Genomic DNA, 7,139 nt, shown 5'->3' with positions numbered 1-7,139 from the left:
TAAACTTCCATTGATTTCCCTATTTGTTTTTCGAACATTCGATTTACTAGGTGTTGATAAGTTGCACCAGCAGATTTTAGACCGAATGGCATTACGTTATAACAGTAGGTACCGTACTTAGTGATAAACGAGGTCTTTTCCTGATCCTCTGAGTTCATCTGTATCTAGTTGTACCCGGAGTAGGCATCGATAAAACAGAGAGTCTCGTGCCCGGCCATGGCATCGATCATACGATCGATATTAGGCAAAGGAAAAGAATCCTTAGGGCATGCTTTGTTCAGGTCCTTATAATCTATACACATTCTAAGTTTGTTTCCCTTTTTAGGGACTACCACCACACTTGCTAGCCATTCAGGGTATTTTATTTCTCGAATGGATCCTATTTTAAGAAGTTTAGTTACTTTGTCCTTGATGAAGGCTTGTTTGACCTCGGACTGGGGCCTTCATTTTTGATTTATCGGATGGGATTTCGGATACAGGCTTAGTCTATGAATGGTTATTTCCGGTGGGATTCCTGTAATGTCAAGATGGGACTAAGCAAAACAGTTCATGTTAGCTATAAGAAATTGAATAAGCTTTTTCCTGAGCTCGGGATCTAACCCTGTGCCCAAGTACACCTTTCGTTCGGGCTGATGTTTGATTAGCGTGATTTGCTCTAGTTCTTCGACCGTTGATTTGGTAGCGTCGGAATCATCGGGGACCACGAAAGATCGAGGGACCCCATAGTCATCATCTTCGCCAGTCTTCTGATTCTCTAGTTGGGTCGAGGCTAGCGTTTGTGATTGCTATTTGGTATCTCGTTCCTCCTTCGCAACTAATCCTTTTATCGATGATAGTGAAGATATCGGAATCACTTCATCGACGACAGACATTTCTTTTGCGGCCGGTTGCTCCCCGTAGACCGTTTTGATTCCCTCCGATGTTGGAAATTTTAGAACCTGGTGAAGGGTCGAGGGCAATGCTCTCATGTTGTGGATCCATGGCCTCCCGAACAGGGCGTTATATCTCATATCGCCCTCAATCACGTGGAACTTCGTTTCTTGGATGGTCCTGACCACGTTCACTGGTAAAATTATCTCGCCCTTAGTAGTTTCACACGCCATATTGAATCCGTTTAGTACCAGGGTTGCGGGCACGACCTGGTCCTGTAGACCGGTCACTTAAAGATTCTCGAAGGTGCCGACTACTTCCTCTCTCAACTACATGCAATATTCAGTTCTGTGGCCATGGGTGCCATGATACTTGCACATTTGATTGGGATTTCTCTGGGCTGGATCGGACTGCAGAGGTCGAGGCCACTTAGTATCTTTGATGCGTCCAATAGCCGACACGATGGCAGATGCATCGATGTTGAAGTTATATTCTGATAACCGTGATACTTCCTTAGGTCCGGTATGCCTGTCGAACCCATTCTTGTTCATCAGCCCCCGATACTCTTGGCCTCGATCACTTCTCCTTGCGCCTCGTACGGAGTTACGTGTAGGTTCGCTACCCCTACGATCTCCATTATACGGTCGATATCGGTTCTTGGTCGACCTTGGTTCTCGTTCGATGTCCCTTTTAATAACGGACCCAGAACCCAACTAGTCGTTTTCAACTCTGATCTTCGATTGATATCGATTGTGTACATCGTCCCAGGTAACAACCGGGTACGCGATCAAATTCTGCTTCAACTATCATGAAGCCATCGAGCTTCGTTCGTTCAGTCCTTGAGTGAAAGCTTGTACAGCCCAATCGTCCATGACCGGTTGTAGATCCATTTGTTCTGTTTGGAAATGAGATACGAACTCTCTTAGTATATCGTTATCTTTTTGCCTTATCTTGAAAAGGTCCGACTTCCTGATCTCAACCTTTATGGCTCCGGCGTGTGCTTTTACGAAAGAATCTACAAGCGTAGCAAAAGAATCAATAGAGTTAAGCGGTAAATTATGATACCATATCATTTCCCCCTTTGATAGGGTTTCCCCGAACTTCTTCAATAGTATGGATTCGATATCGACGTCTTCTAGATCGTTCCCTTTAATGGAGCATGTGTAAGAGGTGACATGTTCGTTGGGATCGCTCGTTCCATTATATTTAGGAATTTCGGGCATGCGAAACTTCTCGGGGATCGATTTAGGAGTCGCTCTCGGGGGGAAAAGCTTTTGTACGAATTTTTTGGAATCCAAGCCCTTCAATACCGGTGGTGCCCCCGGGATCTGATCAACCCTGAAGTTATAAGTTTCTACTTTTTTTTCGTTTGCTTCAATCCTCTTTTCTCCTGACTCAATTCGTTTTGTCAGTTCCTCTAACATCTTAATAATTTTGGGATTAGTCCTTGATTCTTGTTCATTTGATCTTACTATAGCTGGCCCCATTTCGTGGGTGACTTCTCGGGGTGGATCGGGCTCAGCCCTGCTCGGTGCCTGGGTTTGGCTCTGCAACTGAGCTATCACTACCCGTTGAACTTGTAACATTTCGAAAATAATACACAAGTTGATCCCGTCTTCTCCGACATTTTGGGTATTTTGAACTGCATATCGAGTTCCACCATGAATGTTGTTTTCTCGGTCGGAACATTGATTTGCCTCGATGGCCACATGTGAATTAATGTCAATTGGATCTACGACCCGAGATCCAACAGGATCGATGGTGGCCTTTCAACCCCGATCGTCAGGTTGTTGTTCTCATCTTGAAGGCCACCTTCATTGTCGATAGGTAGGGCCATTAATTGAGAGTTCGTCGTTTCTAACCTGAAATCAAAGACACTTCCAAGAGCAAGTGTAAAATAGTGTGTTTTGCAGAGATTCGTACCAAATAACCACTGTTATCCTTAGCCCCACAGTGGGCGCCAAACTGTTTACACGAAAAACGGATAGAATTGAATTTATACGTAGGTCTAAGAATACGTGGTATAACTTGGTACAAATCGAAAAAATAAGTAGAAATATATCGAGTATTGACTGTAAAAAAGAATGAATACAAACCCAAAATGAGTAAAGAATGATTGATAAATGAACACGATGAATCAATATCAAAAGTCCAAAAAGGATAATACGCACGGTATGTGTGTAAATTTCAATATTCTTTGAAATGTGAGAATGTATCAATGTATGAATGCACATCAATTCGTGAATGAGTCCCTCCTTGAATGAATGATAACCACTCTTAATATAGTGGAGGAATCCTACTTTGGATATAATTAAAAATATATAGTGGGGATCCCATGATAAATTAGTTAATTAGCTTTTCCTTGATTCCCGCTGAGATTATCTCCCCTAGTACGGCTACAATGGCTCTTTGTCTCTTGGCTCGATCTTGGTTGGTCTCGGTATTGGTCGGTCTCTGTATTGGTCGGTCTCTGGGTCTCGAGCTCGATATTGACTTGAGCTCGGTATTGATCGGTCTCTGTATCTTGAGCTCGATAACACAACTTCACATCATAGCTCGATATTGACTCGAGTTCGGTATTGATTAGTCCCTGGATCTTGAGCTCGGTAACACAACTTTACATCATAGCTCGATATTGATTCGAGCTCGTTATTGATCGGTCCCTGAATCTTGAGCTCGATAACCCAGTTTCACATCACATCTCGATATTACAATGACGACCCTCAATCCATTATGTTCCAACCTTGACTAATTACATGAAGGGAAAAATCGATTTTAACCGTATACACTCTTTTTTGTTAAGCTGAAAAGAAAAAGGGAAATATATCAGCGGTTAAAAATACCCATGTTCTTAAGGAAAGGGAAATATATCAGCAGTTAAATAAACCCATGTTCTTAAGGGACCATTTGGATTTTTCTTCTTATTCAACACCAATCAATAGATTCGTTGTTATGTTTGGTAACCCAGTCTAAACATAGGAGTATAAGTTATTTATTCGGGTTAGTCTACTGGTTGTTGATTACTATCCCTAAAAAATGTTGACTAACTGAATAGATACTTTATTTGGATTCGAGATTCTTGTGTCAAATATATATTTTCAAAATGAATGTTTGCGACGAATTCAGAATTTTAATTTTATGGATTCAAGATTTTGATTTCAACCACTAACCCGTTATCTTATTTGATTTATGGGTTCAAAGCTCAAATTTTGATAAATTTATACTAAAAATACAGGTTTAGGATAAAAGTTAGCTATACAGTTGGATGTTGTTTGTTGTCTCCTTCGCTATCAATCAATATGTACAAATTATAAATGTAGTGAGACTGAAACAACAGCCGTATAAAAGCTGCTTTTTTTGAAGGAGTTTATATTGTTATACGCCGTGCTTCTTTACAGGAATCAAGCATTTTGAAAGTCGAGTACATGAAATAAGCACCTCTGCATTATATATTGTGGGTCATACGTTTGACTTATTGTCTATTTGCCTGACCTTTCATTGGAAGAGGGCGAGGAAGAAGGTAACAAAAGCATCGTGTACTTGTTTATCTTTCATTCACGTTCTTGGGGAGCACTATCACACACTTATAATTCATGCTAGTAGAGCCGTAATACTTACGCATTCGAGCTGTTAATTACGTATTCAAAGATTTAACAAAATACAATTGGAAAAAGGGAGATAAAAGGCAATATTACACACAATTCTCTTCTTTACATCCTAGGTAGCCAGAATTCTCTGAAATCTCCTAGTTGAGATAATACATGTATCCTATGTGACATCATATCAGAAAGCAACCTTGAACCTCGATAATAAATCTATATTCCCATGGGGTGTCGGGAACCAAAATATGATTCTTTTGGACTCAAAGAATCAAAATATATGGAAAAAAAACTTGGGATCATAATATGTATAGCACGGTATTTCACTATGCTATATCTTAACGACACGTTTGTCCGTTAAGGTATAGCGCGGTGAAATACCGCGCTATCCTTTATTATTGGGCCTACTAATAATTTTTCTGATATTAACTGATACACCAATAATTCAACAGGGTATAACGTAGTTAAATACCGCGCTATACGTAAAAGTTGGGCCCACTAATAAATCTTCTGAACTTAATTGACATACCAATAATTCAACTGGGTATAGCACGCATATTTAAGGTGCTATACATCATTTTTTTCCTTATTTAAAGAGTTTCAGGAGGATTTTGTAAAAATCCATTCAGAATCCTTCAAGTCTTCCGAAATATTTGTTCGTTAAATATTTTTTCGTTAAGTTATTTTGCATTTTGTCATAATGTCTGAAGAGTGAAGAATTAGGGTTTCATTATATTGGGGGTTGAGGTTGTGGTGGAGAATACTCAGTACACTATAGTTGTTCTCCACAGTGTCATGCTAAGTTGCCACTTACAATGGAGTACGATACATTGGTATCGTTGTTATGTAAAAAAAATGAGTGTGAGCAAACGTTCAGTGAATATTAAAGTAACCGGAAGATATCCGTATTTTGTTACTTCGCAAGGGGTTGCTTGTTATGCTAAGTTTCACATCGAAGACGATGAAACTCTGAGAGATTTTTTGAGAACTCCGGATGAACATCGGGAATATCTTGTGATAAAAATATTGAAAATGTAAGACGTTCGCAATAATGAGGTTCCGCAAAGTAGGGATATCCCTCAATCATCGGGTGTCCTAAGCCAAGTCGGCGGAGTAGGTACAAGCTGGGGTCGACCAAACTAGCGAAGGACTCGCTCGGTGGCATGATGCTCGACAATATCAAGACACATCAATGGGACGGAAGAGCTCCACATAAGTCGACCGCTCGAGCAATAATCGGGCAAACCAGCTTTAAGCTCGTAGCTGTAAGGCCGCCATATGAACTATTAAGTAAAAACAGAAATCGTGAGTAAACGTAATACATATAAAGCCAGGCCAAGTACACTGAAGTATACATGTACCTGCGCACCCTCCAGCAAATCCAATAAATCCCTGCAATAGGGGAAATTATGTCGACCCTCGACCTCGCGTCTGTATCCTCGCCTATCAACCCACCTCCTAGCTAAAGGGAGAAACGGTGGAAGTGGCATATTCGGAGCGATGGGTGGTAGAGGTGGCTGCAACTGCAGGAACCGCTCCCACGCCCAAACCTAATATACAATGTGGACGTAAAATTTAAGATATATTTTTACTATGTATGTTATAATCATAAAAATAATTGACTATGTTATCACCTGCAGCTGCGACAAAAATTCGGCAACATCTCACTAGGTGCCCATGCTCGCCCGGCACATCTGCCTATACAAGTAACCTAGAACAATTGCACCCCAACTGTAACCAGGTAAATCATCTAGCCGCTCAAGATGATGAAGAAATCTCAAGCTGACTAGATTTTCCGAAGTGTTCGGAAACAATACCCCACCAAACATAAGCAATAACAACAATCTCGTGTACCGATTGATATGAAGATTCAGTATACTATTCGTAATGTACGCATCCATCGCCTCCAGATGCAGTCGGACGGACGCCAACTACAAACGACTGGCCCCACTCAATGCAGCCTCCTCTGCTGGCTGGAACCTGGTGAGCCGCTGCAACATCTCCAGGTACTGCAATCCCGTATAATCTCTGAGCGCATGCGGGTAAGCTACATGATGTCCATCAACCGGCAGCCCATACAGAACCTCCACGTTCTGAAGCATGATAGTAGCCTCACTAATGGGTAAATAAAATGTGTGTGTGTCTCGTCGCCGCCGCTCTATCAAAGTCGTGATCAACGACCAGCCGATCTCAATTAATCATATAGAAACTCGTATCCTGAAGGTGTGACTATGCGGGGATAGAGTGGGTGGGCACTAAGAAAGTCTCACATATCGTCTTATTTTATTATCTTATATGTTAGTTTATTATTTTATATGTTAACTTCTTATTTTATATATTTGTTTGTTATTCACCTATTTTTGACTATAATAAAATTAAATAATTAATTTTTATAACTATACAAGATTTAATTATTAAATATTCATATAACAATTCTTAGTTTGACAAATATTGTTGTTTTCTAATGTTATTTTCTTACGTTTGTTGACTAAAATTCGAGAGAGTTTGTGTTTGAACTATCAATTTTTTTTAAATATTTTTGGGTTTAACAGATAATTAAATGATTAATTTCAATAACTACAAATATACTACGCTAAAGGACACTACATTTTACTATGATGAAAGACACTACATTACAAATACGAGCATTATATTAAAATTACGGGCACA

This window comes from Nicotiana tomentosiformis, chromosome 2 (assembly GCF_000390325.3).
Source record: "Nicotiana tomentosiformis chromosome 2, ASM39032v3, whole genome shotgun sequence".
NCBI classification, from domain to species: Eukaryota; Viridiplantae; Streptophyta; class Magnoliopsida; order Solanales; family Solanaceae; genus Nicotiana; species Nicotiana tomentosiformis.
Note: the sequence above shows the minus strand (reverse complement) of the source record.